The following is a 14,626-nucleotide window of genomic DNA, read 5'->3' on the forward strand; positions in this document are numbered from 1 at the left end:
ATTTCTCCATGGCCTATTCTGCATTTCTGGTTTTGACACTTTTTTCCGCATGGCCCTTTTGACCGATGGGAAGCGAGACTTCTTTGTAGCGCTGATTTGCCTTTCCAGGTTGCTTGGTTGGCCAAAAAGGGCGTATGCGTTTTTTCCTGAATATATTCAGGAAAAAACGCATACGCCCTTTTTGGCCAAGGGCATCATTGTCGACGTTTTGCCGCTTTTCATGTGCTTTAAAGGCGATTCGAATCGACCTCCTGAAATCTGTTTCCTGCAATTCTGCCTTGCTTTCAGATCCTCTTCGTTGCCTTCCCTCAATATATTTGTGGACGAGAGTTATCATTTATAACTCTGCAGGTTTGTGAATTGCAGTGCCCCTGAGCTCCATTTTTCAACTCGCTTTTTTGGGAGCTGGCCACAAAAGCGCAGGATTGCCTCAGGCCCTATTCTGCTTCCGGGCGGCAGGCTGAGCCTGTGGTTAATTCTTCTTCCTGATGGGAAAATAGAGTGACCTGTGCCTGTCCCAACACCTAGAGCTAGTCTCTCATTGGCTCCCCCTCTTCCCGTTCATCCTCAGGACAAATTGCAAGCTGTACGGAACGGGAGGTTAAAGGTGCTGATTCTCCAAGGAGGGAGATTGCTAGTAAAGCGGCTGGAATGGCGAACCCGAGCACAAGGAGATGAGAAATGAGGTGCGTTTTAGAAACCTGTCCCGATCACACGGTGTACCACCTTCTGGGTTTCTCATGCATGTTTTCGAGGTAGGAAGATGCCCTTGAACCTGGAGATTTGGGACCCATGGGATGGGTAACAGGCAGTATTACTTTAAAGGCTCTGCGTTTGCTCCCCCAACCTCACCAAACCTCTCAGCCCCGAGAATGTCCACCCTTATGTCTCCTCCAGCTGTGGGTCTAGATATGGTCAATCCAGGTTGCATCACAGCCCCTGAACGAATTTTGTAAGAATTTCTCTCTCTTTCACTGTCTTTGTTTCACGGGTTTTTAAAAGTAATTTATTTTTATAATGGGGTTTAGCTGCTTTTCACGGCTGTGTTTCTGCCGCTTTACAGCCACTTGACTCACTTCCAGAGAGATATCAATACATAGGTTTTAAGATTCTTAATAGTCAGATATATTCTTGTGCGGTGAATAGGGGGTGTTGAGTCCAGTTCACTGAGCAAGGAGTAGGTCTTTCTATTACATATTGGGTTTATGGAACGGTATCTGAGCTCATTTGAAACCCTTCTTTTATGCATCACCCCACCCCACCTTTCCCGTTAAGCAGCCATAGTGTGTTTTGTAAACGTGTGACTCTGTTCTGTTTTGTAATTCAGTTCAAGTGTAGCGGTTTTTACATTCCCTCTATAAGTGATAGCTTATGATAAGTGTCTTTTTCTGTGTGACTTATTTCACTTAGAATCGTCGTAGCTAAAGCCACTCATCATGCTGCTACTAGCCTTATGACATTGATTTCATGGCTGAGTGATATTCCATTGTACATAAGGACCACCACTTCTTTATCCATTTTTCTCTTTCCTGGGATATTTAAGGTGTCATGAAGTGGAGGTTCTTGTCAACAGAGCAGCCCTAAACTTTCGGGTGCCTGTGTCTTGCTGATTTTTAGTTTTCCCAATTTATACGCCCATGAGTGGAAGTGCCCTATGCGCTCTAAGCTGTGTTTTTTCGATGTTTCAGGACACACCGTACACTTCTCCAGAGTGGCTGTTGGCAATTTACATCCCGCCCTTCAGCGTAGCAAGGCTCCCATTTCTCCATGGCCTATTCTGCATTTCTGGTTTTGACACTTTTTTCCGCATGGCCCTTTTGACCGATGGGAAGCGAGACTTCTTTGTAGCGCTGATTTGCCTTTCCAGGTTGCTTGGTTGGCCAAAAAGGGCGTATGCGTTTTTTCCTGAATATATTCAGGAAAAAACGCATACGCCCTTTTTGGCCAAGGGCATCATTGTCAACGTTTTGCCGCTTTTCATGTGCTTTAAAGGCGATTCGAATCGACCTCCTGAAATCTGTTTCCTGCAATTCTGCCTTGCTTTCAGATCCTCTTCGTTGCCTTCCCTCAATATATTTGTGGACGAGAGTTATCATTTATAACTCTGCAGGTTTGTGAATTGCAGTGCCCCTGAGCTCCATTTTTCAACTCGCTTTTTTGGGAGCTGGCCACAAAAGCGCAGGATTGCCTCAGGCCCTATTCTGCTTCCGGGCGGCAGGCTGAGCCTGTGGTTAATTCTTCTTCCTGATGGGAAAATAGAGTGACCTGTGCCTGTCCCAACACCTAGAGCTAGTCTCTCATTGGCTCCCCCTCTTCCCGTTCATCCTCAGGACAAATTGCAAGCTGTACGGAACGGGAGGTTAAAGGTGCTGATTCTCCAAGGAGGGAGATTGCTAGTAAAGCGGCTGGAATGGCGAACCCGAGCACAAGGAGATGAGAAATGAGGTGCGTTTTAGAAACCTGTCCCGATCACACGGTGTACCACCTTCTGGGTTTCTCATGCATGTTTTCGAGGTAGGAAGATGCCCTTGAACCTGGAGATTTGGGACCCATGGGATGGGTAACAGGCAGTATTACTTTAAAGGCTCTGCGTTTGCTCCCCCAACCTCACCAAACCTCTCAGCCCCGAGAATGTCCACCCTTATGTCTCCTCCAGCTGTGGGTCTAGATATGGTCAATCCAGGTTGCATCACAGCCCCTGAACGAATTTTGTAAGAATTTCTCTCTCTTTCACTGTCTTTGTTTCACGGGTTTTTAAAAGTAATTTATTTTTATAATGGGGTTTAGCTGCTTTTCACGGCTGTGTTTCTGCCGCTTTACAGCCACTTGACTCACTTCCAGAGAGATATCAATACATAGGTTTTAAGATTCTTACTAGTCAGATATATTCTTGTGCGGTGAATAGGGGGTGTTGAGTCCAGTTCACTGAGCAAGGAATAGGTCTTTCTATTACATATTGGGTTTATGGAACGGTATCTGAGCTCATTTGAAACCCTTCTTTTATGCATCACCCCACCCCACCTTTCCCGTTAAGCAGCCATAGTGTGTTTTGTAAACTTGTGACTCTGTTCTGTTTTGTAAACCTGTGACTCTGTTCTGTTTTGTAATTCAGTTCAAGTGTAGCGGTTTTTACATTCCCTCTATAAGTGATAGCTTATGATAAGTGTCCTTTTCTGTGTGACTTATTTCACTTAGAATCGTCGTAGCTAAAGCCACTCATCATGCTGCTACTAGCCTTATGACATTGATTTCATGGCTGAGTGATATTCCATTGTACATAAGGACCACCACTTCTTTATCCATTTTTCTCTTTCCTGGGATATTTAAGGTGTCACAAAGTGGAGGTTCTTGTCAACAGAGCAGCCCCAAACTTTGGGGTGCCTGTGTCTTGCTGATTTTTAGTTTTCCCAATTTATACGCCCATGAGTGGAAGTGCCCTATGCGCTCTAAGCTGTGTTTCTTCGATGTTTCAGGACACACCGTACACTTCTCCAGAGTGGCTGTTGGCAATTTACATCCCGCCCATCAGCATAGCAAGGCTACCATTTCTCCATGGCCTGTTCTGCATTTCTGGTTTTGACACTTTTTTCCACATGGCCCTTTTGACTGATGGGAAGCGAGACTTCTTTGTAGCGCTGATTTGCCTTTCCAGGTTGCTTGGTTGGCCAAAAAGGGCGTATGCGTTTTTTCCTGAATATATTCAGGAAAAAACGCATACGCCCTTTTTGGCCAAGGGCATCATTGTCGACGTTTTGCTGCTTTTCATGTGCTTTAAAGGCGATTCGAATCGACCTCCTGAAATCTGTTTCCTGCAATTCTGCCTTGCTTTCAGATCCTCTTCGTTGCCTTCCCTCAATATATTTGTGGACGAGAATTATCATTTATAACTCTGCAGGTTTGTGAATTGCAGTGCCCCTGAGCTCCATTTTTCAACTCGCTTTTTTGGGAGCTGGCCACAAAAGCGCAGGATTGCCTCAGGCCCTATTCTGCTTCCGGGCGGCAGGCTGAGCCTGTGGTTAATTCTTCTTCCTGATGGGAAAATAGAGTGACCTGTGCCTGTCCCAACACCTAGAGCTAGTCTCTCATTGGCTCCCCCTCTTCCCGTTCATCCTCAGGACAAATTGCAAGCTGTACGGAACGGGAGGTTAAAGGTGCTGATTCTCCAAGGAGGGAGATTGCTAGTAAAGCGGCTGGAATGGCGAACCCGAGCACAAGGAGATGAGAAATGAGGTGCGTTTTACAAACCTTTCCCGATCACACGGTGTACCACCTTCTGGGTTTCTCATGCATGTTTTCGAGGTAGGAAGATGCCCTTGAACCTGGAGATTTGGGACCCATGGGATGGGTAACAGGCAGTATTACTTTAAAGGCTCTGCGTTTGCTCCCCCAACCTCACCAAACCTCTCAGCCCCGAGAATGTCCACCCTTATGTCTCCTCCAGCTGTGGGTCTAGATATGGTCAATCCAGGTTGCATCACAGCCCCTGAACGAATTTTGTAAGAATTTCTCTCTCTTTCACTGTCTTTGTTTCACGGGTTTTTAAAAGGAATTTATTTTTATAATGGGGTTTAGCTGTTTTTCACGGCTGTGTTTCTGCCGCTTTACACCCACTTGACTCACTTCCAGAGAGATATCAATACATAGGTTTTAAGATTCTTACTAGTCAGATATATTCTTGTGCGGTGAATAGGGGGTGTTGAGTCCAGTTCACTGAGCAAGGAGTAGGTCTTTCTATTACATATTGGGTTTATGGAACGGTATCTGAGCTCATTTGAAACCCTTGTTTTATGCATCACCCCACCCCACCTTTCCCGTTAAGCAGCCATAGTGTGTTTTCTAAACGTGTGACTATGTTCTGTTTTGTAAACCTGTGACTCTGTTCTGTTTTGTAATTCAGTTCAAGTGTAGCGGTTTTTACATTCCCTCTATAAGTGATAGCTTATGATAAGTGTCTTTTTCTGTGTGACTTATTTCACTTAGAATCGTCGTAGCTAAAGCCACTCATCATGCTGCTACTAGCCTTATGACATTGATTTCATGGCTGAGTGATATTCCATTGTACATAAGGACCACCACTTCTTTATCCATTTTTCTCTTTCCTGGGATATTTAAGGTGTCATGAAGTGGAGGTTCTTGTCAACAGAGCAGCCCTAAACTTTCGGGTGCCTGTGTCTTGCTGATTTTTAGTTTTCCCAATTTATACGCCCATGAGTGGAAGTGCCCTATGCGCTCTAAGCTGTGTTTTTTCGATGTTTCAGGACACACCGTACACTTCTCCAGAGTGGCTGTTGGCAATTTACATCCCGCCCATCAGCGTAGCAAGGCTCCCATTTCTCCATGGCCTATTCTGCATTTCTGGTTTTGACACTTTTTTCCGCATGGCCCTTTTGACCGATGGGAAGCGAGACTTCTTTGTAGCGCTGATTTGCCTTTCCAGGTTGCTTGGTTGGCCAAAAAGGGCGTATGCGTTTTTTCCTGAATATATTCAGGAAAAAACGCATACGCCCTTTTTGGCCAAGGGCATCATTGTCGACGTTTTGCTGCTTTTCATGTGCTTTAAAGGCGATTCGAATCGACCTCCTGAAATCTGTTTCCTGCAATTCTGCCTTGCTTTCAGATCCTCTTCGTTGCCTTCCCTCAATATATTTGTGGACGAGAGTTATCATTTATAACTCTGCAGGTTTGTGAATTGCAGTGCCCCTGAGCTCCATTTTTCAACTCGCTTTTTTGGGAGCTGGCCACAAAAGCGCAGGATTGCCTCAGGCGCTATTCTGCTTCCCGGCGGCAGGCTGAGCCTGTGGTTAATTCTTCTTCCTGATGGGAAAATATAGTGACCTGTGCCTGTCCCAACACCTAGAGCTAGTCTCTCATTGGCTCCCCCTCTTCCCGTTCATCCTCAGGACAAATTGCAAGCTGTAGGGAACGGGAGGTTAAAGGTGCTGATTCTCCAAGGAGGGAGATTGCTAGTAAAGCGGCTGGAATGGTGAACCCGAGCACAAGGAGATGAGAAATGAGGTGCGTTTTAGAAACCTTTCCCGATCACACGGTGTACCACCTTCTGGGTTTCTCATGCATGTTTTCGAGGTAGGAAGATGCCCTTGAACCTGGAGATTTGGGACCCATGGGATGGGTAACAGGCAGTATTACTTTAAAGGCTCTGCGTTTGCTCCCCCAACCTCACCAAACCTCTCAGCCCCGAGAATGTCCACCCTTATGTCTCCTCCAGCTGTGGGTCTAGATATGGTCAATCCAGGTTGCATCACAGCCCCTGAACGAATTTTGTAAGAATTTCTCTCTCTTTCACTGTCTTTGTTTCACGGGTTTTTAAAAGTAATTTATTTTTATAATGGGGTTTAGCTGCTTTTCACGGCTGTGTTTCTGCCGCTTTACAGCCACTTGACTCACTTCCAGAGAGATATCAATACATAGGTTTTAAGATTCTTAATAGTCAGATATATTCTTGTGCGGTGAATAGGGGGTGTTGAGTCCAGTTCACTGAGCAAGGAGTAGGTCTTTCTATTACATATTGGGTTTATGGAACGGTATCTGAGCTCATTTGAAACCCTTGTTTTATGCATCACCCCACCCCACCTTTCCCGTTAAGCAGCCATAGTGTGTTTTGTAAACGTGTGACTCTGTTCTGTTTTGTAATTCAGTTCAAGTGTAGCGGTTTTTACATTCCCTCTATAAGTGATAGCTTATAATAAGTGTGTTTTTCTGTGTGACTTATTTCACTTAGAATCGTCGAAGCTAAAGCCACTCATCATGCTGCTACTAGCCTTATGACATTGATTTCATGGCTGAGTGATATTCCATTGTACATAAGGACCACCACTTCTTTATCCATTTTTCTCTTTCCTGGGATATTTAAGGTGTCACGAAGTGGAGGTTCTTGTCAACAGAGCAGCCCCAAACTTTGGGGTGCCTGTGTCTTGCTGATTTTTAGTTTTCCCAATTTATACGCCCATGAGTGGAAGTGCCCTATGCGCTCTAAGCTGTGTTTTTTTGATGTTTCAGGACACACCGTACACTTCTCCAGAGTGGCTGTTGGCAATTTACATCCCGCCCATCAGTGTAGCAAGGCTCCCATTTCTCCATGGCCTGTCCGGCATTTCTGGTTTTGAGACTTTTTTAAGCATGGCTCTTTTGACCGATGGGTAGCGAGTCTTCTTTGTAGCGCTGATTTGCCTTTCCAGGTTGCTTTGTTGGCCAAAAAGGGCGTATGCGTTTTTTCCTGAATATATTCAGGAAAAAACGCATACGCCCTTTTTGGCCAAGGGCATCATTGTCAACGTTTTGCCGCTTTTCATGTGCTTTAAAGGCGATTCGAATCTACCACCTGAAATCTGTTTCCTGCAATTCGGCCTTGATTTCAAATCCTCTTCTTTGCCTTCCCTCAATATATTTGTGGACGAGAGTTATCATTTATAACTCTGCAGGTTTGTGAATTGCAGTGCCCTGAAGCTCCATTTTACACCTCGCTTTTTTGGGAGCTGGCCGCAAAAGCGCAGGATGGCTTCAGGCCCTGTTCTGGTTCCGGGGGGGAGGATGAGCCTGTGGTTAATTCTTCTTCCTGATGGGAAAATAGAGTGACCTGTGCCTGTCCCAACACCAAGAGCTAGTCTCTCACTGGTTCCCCATGTACCCGTTCATCCTCAGGACAAATTGCAACCTGTACGGAACAGGAGGTTAAAGGTGCTGATGCTCCAAGTAGGGAGATTGTTAGTAAAGCGGCTGGAATGGCGAACCCGGGCACAAGGAGAAGAGAAATGAGGTGCGTTTTAGAAACCTTTCCCCATCACATGGTGTACCATCTTTTTGTTTTCTCATGCATGATTTCGATGTAGGAAGATCCCCTTGAACCTGGAGATTTGGGACGCATGCGATGGGTACCACGCAGTATTACTTTAAAGGGTCTGCGTTTGCTCACCCAACCTCACCAAACCTCTCAGCCCCAAGAGTGTCCACCCTTATGTCTCATCCAGCTGTGGGTCTAGATATGGTCAATCCAGGTTGCATCACAGCCCCTGAACGCATTGTGTAAGAATTTCTCTCTCTTTCACTGTCTTTGTTTCATGGGTTTTTCGAAGTAATTTATTTTTATAATGGGGTTTAGCTGCTTTTCACTGCTGTGTTTATGCCGCTTTACACCCACTTGACACACTAACAGAGAGATATCAATACATAGGTTTTAAGATTATTACTAGTCAGATATATTCTTGTGCGGTGAATAGGACGTGTTGAGTCCAGTTCTCTGAGCAAGGAGTAGGTTTTGTCTATTACATATTGGGTTTATGGAACGGTATCTGAGCTAATTTGAAACCCTTGTTTTATGTATCACCCCACCTCACCTTTCCCGTTAAGCAGCCATAGTGTGTTTTCTGCATGTGTGACTCTGTTCTGTTTTGTAATTCAGTTCAAGTGTAACGGTTTTGACATTCCCTCTATAAGTGATACCTTATGAGAAGTGTCCTTTTCTGTGTGACTTATTTCACTTAGAATCGTCGTACCTAAATCCACTCATCATGCTGCTACTAGCCTTATGACATTGATTTCATGGCTGAGTGATATTCCATTGTACATAAGGACCACAACTTCTTTATCCATTTTTCTCTTTCCTGGGATATTGAAGGTGGAATGAAGTGGAGGTCCTTGTCAACAGAGCAGCCCTAAACTTTGGGCTGCTTGTGTCTTGCTGATTTTTCATTTTCCCAATTTATACCCCCATGAGTGGAAGTGCCCTATGCTCTCTAAGCTGTGTTTTTTAGATGTTTCAGGACACACCGTACACTTCTCCAGAGTGGCTGTTGGCAATTTACATCCCGCCCATCAGTGTAGCAAGGCTCCCATTTCTCCATGGCCTGTCCTGCATTTCTGGTTTTGAGACTTTATTCAGCATGGCCCTTTTGACCGATGGGTAGCGAGTCTTCTTTGTAGCCCTGATTTACCTTTCCAGGTTGCTTGTTTGGCCAAAAAGGGCGTATGCGTTTTTTCCTGAATATATTCAGGAAAAAACGCATACGCCCTTTTTGGCCAAGGGCATCATTGTCAACGTTTTGCTGCTTTTCATGTGCTTTAAAGGCGATTCGAATCTACCTCCTGAAATCTGTTTCCTGCAATTCGGCCTTGATTTCAAATCCTCTTCTTTGCCTTCCCTCAATATATTTGTGGACGAGAGTTATCATTTATAACTCTGCAGGTTTGTGAATTGCAGTGCCCTGAAGCTCCATTTTACAACTCGCATTTTTGGGAGCTGGCCTCAAAAGCGCAGGATGGCTTCAGGCCCTGTTCTGCTTCCGGGGGGGAGGATGAGCCTTTGTTTAATTCTTATTCCTGATTTGAAAATAGTGTGACCTGTGCCTGTCCCAACACCAAGAGCTAGTCTCTCACTGGTTCCCCGTCTACCCGTTCATCCTCAGGACAAATTGCAACCTGTACGGAACAGGAGGTTAAAGGTGCTGATGCTCCAAGTAGGGAGATTGTTAGTAAAGCGGCTGGAATGGCGAACCCGGGCACAAGGAGAAGAGAAATGAGGTGCGTTTTAGAAACCTTTCCCCATCACATGGTGTACCATCTTTTTGTTTTCTCATGCATGATTTCGATGTAGGAAGATCCCCTTGAACCTGGAGATTTGGGACGCATGCGATGGGTACCACGCAGTATTACTTTAAAGGGTCTGCGTTTGCTCACCCAACCTCACCAAACCTCTCAGCCCCAAGAGTGTCCACCCTTATGTCTCATCCAGCTGTGGGTCTAGATATGGTCAATCCAGGTTGCATCACAGCCCCTGAACGCATTGTGTAAGAATTTCTCTCTCTTTCACTGTCTTTGTTTCATGGGTTTTTCGAAGTAATTTATTTTTATAATGGGGTTTAGCTGCTTTTCACTGCTGTGTTTATGCCGCTTTACACCCACTTGACACACTAACAGAGAGATATCAATACATAGGTTTTAAGATTATTACTAGTCAGATATATTCTTGTGCGGTGAATAGGGCGTGTTGAGTCCAGTTCTCTGAGCAAGGAGTAGGTTTTGTCTATTACATATTGGGTTTATGGAACGGTATCTGAGCTAATTTGAAACCCTTGTTTTATGTATCACCCCACCTCACCTTTCCCGTTAAGTAGCCATAGTGTGTTTTCTGCATGTGTGACTCTGTTCTGTTTTGTAATTCAGTTCAAGTGTAACGGTTTTGACATTCCCTCTATAAGTGATACCTTATGAGAAGTGTCCTTTTCTGTGTGACTTATTTCACTTAGAATCGTCGTACCTAAATCCACTCATCATGCTGCTACTAGCCTTATGACATTGATTTCATGGCTGAGTGATATTCCATTGTACATAAGGACCACAACTTCTTTATCCATTTTTCTCTTTCCTGGGATATTGAAGGTGGAATGAAGTGGAGGTCCTTGTCAACAGAGCAGCCCTAAACTTTGGGCTGCTTGTGTCTTGCTGATTTTTCATTTTCCCAATTTATACCCCCATGAGTGGAAGTGCCCTATGCTCTCTAAGCTGTGTTTTTTAGATGTTTCAGGACACACCGTACACTTCTCCAGAGTGGCTGTTGGCAATTTACATCCCGCCCATCAGTGTAGCAAGGCTCCCATTTCTCCATGGCCTGTCCTGCATTTCTGGTTTTGAGACTTTATTCAGCATGGCCCTTTTGACCGATGGGTAGCGAGTCTTCTTTGTAGCCCTGATTTACCTTTCCAGGTTGCTTGTTTGGCCAAAAAGGGCGTATGCGTTTTTTCCTGAATATATTCAGGAAAAAACGCATACGCCCTTTTTGGCCAAGGGCATCATTGTCAACGTTTTGCTGCTTTTCATGTGCTTTAAAGGCGATTCGAATCTACCTCCTGAAATCTGTTTCCTGCAATTCGGCCTTGATTTCAAATCCTCTTCTTTGCCTTCCCTCAATATATTTGTGGACGAGAGTTATCATTTATAACTCTGCAGGTTTGTGAATTGCAGTGCCCTGAAGCTCCATTTTACAACTCGCATTTTTGGGAGCTGGCCTCAAAAGCGCAGGATGGCTTCAGGCCCTGTTCTGCTTCCGGGGGGGAGGATGAGCCTTTGTTTAATTCTTATTCCTGATTTGAAAATAGTGTGACCTGTGCCTGTCCCAACACCAAGAGCTAGTCTCTCACTGGTTCCCCGTCTACCCGTTCATCCTCAGGACAAATTGCAACCTGTACGGAACAGGAGGTTAAAGGTGCTGATGCTCCAAGTAGGGAGATTGTTAGTAAAGCGGCTGGAATGGCGAACGCGGGCACAAGGAGAAGAGAAATGAGGTGCGTTTTAGAAACCTTTCCCCATCACATGGTGTACCATCTTTTTGTTTTCTCATGCATGATTTCGATGTAGGAAGATCCCCTTGAACCTGGAGATTTGGGACGCATGCGATGGGTACCACGCAGTATTACTTTAAAGGGTCTGCGTTTGCTCACCCAACCTCACCAAACCTCTCAGCCCCAAGAGTGTCCACCCTTATGTCTCATCCAGCTGTGGGTCTAGATATGGTCAATCCAGGTTGCATCACAGCCCCTGAACGCATTGTGTAAGAATTTCTCTCTCTTTCACTGTCTTTGTTTCATGGGTTTTTCGAAGTAATTTATTTTTATAATGGGGTTTAGCTGCTTTTCCCTGCTGTGTTTATGCCGCTTTACACCCACTTGACACACTAACAGAGAGATATCAATACATAGGTTTTAAGATTATTACTAGTCAGATATATTCTTGTGCGGTGAATAGGACGTGTTGAGTCCAGTTCTCTGAGCAAGGAGTAGGTTTTGTCTATTACATATTGGGTTTATGGAACGGTATCTGAGCTAATTTGAAACCCTTGTTTTATGTATCACCCCACCTCACCTTTCCCGTTAAGTAGCCATAGTGTGTTTTCTGCATGTGTGCCTCTGTTCTGTTTTGTAATTCAGTTCAAGTGTAACGGTTTTGACATTCCCTCTATAAGTGATACCTTATGAGAAGTGTCCTTTTCTGTGTGACTTATTTCACTTAGAATCGTCGTACCTAAATCCACTCATCATGCTGCTACTAGCCTTATGACATTGATTTCATGGCTGAGTGATATTCCATTGTACATAAGGACCACAACTTCTTTATCCATTTTTCTCTTTCCTGGGATATTGAAGGTGGAATGAAGTGGAGGTCCTTGTCAACAGAGCAGCCCTAAACTTTGGGCTGCTTGTGTCTTGCTGATTTTTCATTTTCCCAATTTATACCCCCATGAGTGGAAGTGCCCTATGCTCTCTAAGCTGTGTTTTTTAGATGTTTCAGGACACACCGTACACTTCTCCAGAGTGGCTGTTGGCAATTTACATCCCGCCCATCAGTGTAGCAAGGCTCCCATTTCTCCATGGCCTGTCCTGCATTTCTGGTTTTGAGACTTTATTCAGCATGGCCCTTTTGACCGATGGGTAGCGAGTCTTCTTTGTAGCCCTGATTTACCTTTCCAGGTTGCTTGTTTGGCCAAAAAGGGCGTATGCGTTTTTTCCTGAATATATTCAGGAAAAAACGCATACGCCCTTTTTGGCCAAGGGCATCATTGTCAACGTTTTGCTGCTTTTCATGTGCTTTAAAGGCGATTCGAATCTACCTCCTGAAATCTGTTTCCTGCAATTCGGCCTTGATTTCAAATCCTCTTCTTTGCCTTCCCTCAATATATTTGTGGACGAGAGTTATCATTTATAACTCTGCAGGTTTGTGAATTGCAGTGCCCTGAAGCTCCATTTTACAACTCGCTTTTTTGGGAGATGGCCGCAAAAGCGCAGGATGGCTTCAGGCCCTGTTCTGCTTTCGGGGGCGATGATTAGCCTGTGGTTAATTCTTCTTCCTGATGGGAAAATAGAGTGACCTGTGCCTGTCCCAACACCAAGAGCTAGTCTCTCACTGGTTCCCCGTGTACCCGTTCATCCTCAGGACAAATTGCAACCTGTACAGAACAGGAGGTTAAAGGTGCTGATGCTCCAAGTAGGGAGATTGTTAGTAAAGCGGCTGGAATGGCGAACGCGGGCACAAGGAGAAGAGAAATGAGGTGCGTTTTAGAAACCTTTCCCCATCACATGGTGTACCATCTTTTTGTTTTCTCATGCATGTTTTCGATGTAGGAAGATGCCCTTGAACCTGGAGATTTGGGTCCCATGGGATGGGTACCACGCAGTAGTACTTTAAAGGGTCTGCGTTAGCTCACCCAACCTCACCAAACCTCTCAGCCCCAAGAGTGTCCACCCTTATGTCTCATCCAGCTGTGGGTCTAGATATGGTCAATCCAGGTTGCATCACAGCCCCTGAACGCATTGTGTAAGAATTTCTCTCTCTTTCACTGTCTTTGTTTCATGGGTTTTTCGAAGTAATTTATTTTTATAATGGGGTTTAGCTGCTTTTCACTGCTGTGTTTATGCCGCTTTACACCCACTTGACACACTAACAGAGAGATATCAATACATAGGTTTTAAGATTATTACTAGTCAGCTATATTCTTGTGCGGTGAATAGGGTGTGTTGAGTCCAGTTCTCTGAGCAAGCAGTAGGTCTTGTCTATTACATATTGGGTTTATGGAACGGTATCTGAGCTAATTTGAAACCCTTGTTTTATGTATCACCCCACCTCACCTTTCCCGTTAAGCAGCCATAGTGTGTTTTCTGCATGTGTGACTCTGTTCTGTTTTGTAATTCAGTTCAAGTGTGACGCTTTTTACATTCCCTCTATAAGTGATACCTTATGAGAAGTGTCCTTTTCTGTGTGACTTATTTCACTTAGAATCGTCGTGGCTAAAGCCACTCATCATGCTGCTACTAGCCTTATGACATTGATTTCATGGCTGAGTGATATTCCATTGTACATAAGGACCACCACTTCTTTATCCATTTTTCTCTTTCCTGGGATATTTAAGGTGTCACGAAGTGGAAGTTCTTGTCAACAGAGCAGCCCCAAACTTTGGGGTGCCTGTGTCTTGCTGATTTTTAGTTTTCCCAATTTATACGCCCATGAGTGGAAGTGCCCTATGCGCTCTAAGCTGTGTTTTTTTGATGTTTCAGGACACACCGTACACTTCTCCAGAGTGGCTGTTGGCAATTTACATCCCGCCCATCAGTGTAGCAAGGCTCCCATTTCTCCATGGCCTGTCCGGCATTTCTGGTTTTGAGACTTTTTTAAGCATGGCTCTTTTGACCGATGGGTAGCGAGTCTTCTTTGTAGCGCTGATTTGCCTTTCCAGGTTGCTTTGTTGGCCAAAAAGGGCGTATGCGTTTTTTCCTGAATATATTCAGGAAAAAACGCATACGCCCTTTTTGGCCAAGGGCATCATTGTCAACGTTTTGCCGCTTTTCATGTGCTTTAAAGGCGATTCGAATCTACCACCTGAAATCTGTTTCCTGCAATTCGGCCTTGATTTCAAATCCTCTTCTTTGCCTTCCCTCAATATATTTGTGGACGAGAGTTATCATTTATAACTCTGCAGGTTTGTGAATTGCAGTGCCCTGAAGCTCCATTTTACACCTCGCTTTTTTGGGAGCTGGCCGCAAAAGCGCAGGATGGCTTCAGGCCCTGTTCTGGTTCCGGGGGGGAGGATGAGCCTGTGGTTAATTCTTCTTCCTGATGGGAAAAT

General features: G+C 44.8%; 1 long non-coding RNA gene across 1 annotated transcript in view; it reads left to right on the forward strand.

The window, feature by feature from the left end:
* The first annotated feature begins 575 nt into the window (after window positions 1-575).
* Window positions 576-14,626, forward strand: part of LOC132358740 (uncharacterized) — an 82,816-nt gene continuing 68,765 nt past the window's right edge. The window contains exons 1-3 of the long non-coding RNA XR_009500488.1: window positions 576-686; window positions 2,331-2,445; window positions 4,116-4,230. This is a non-coding gene — a long non-coding RNA (uncharacterized LOC132358740). The remainder of the gene's footprint in view (window positions 687-2,330; window positions 2,446-4,115; window positions 4,231-14,626) is intronic.

The sequence above is a fragment of the Balaenoptera ricei genome, unplaced genomic scaffold (genome assembly GCF_028023285.1).
Source record: "Balaenoptera ricei isolate mBalRic1 unplaced genomic scaffold, mBalRic1.hap2 scaffold_176, whole genome shotgun sequence".
Taxonomy (NCBI): Eukaryota; Metazoa; Chordata; class Mammalia; order Artiodactyla; family Balaenopteridae; genus Balaenoptera; species Balaenoptera ricei.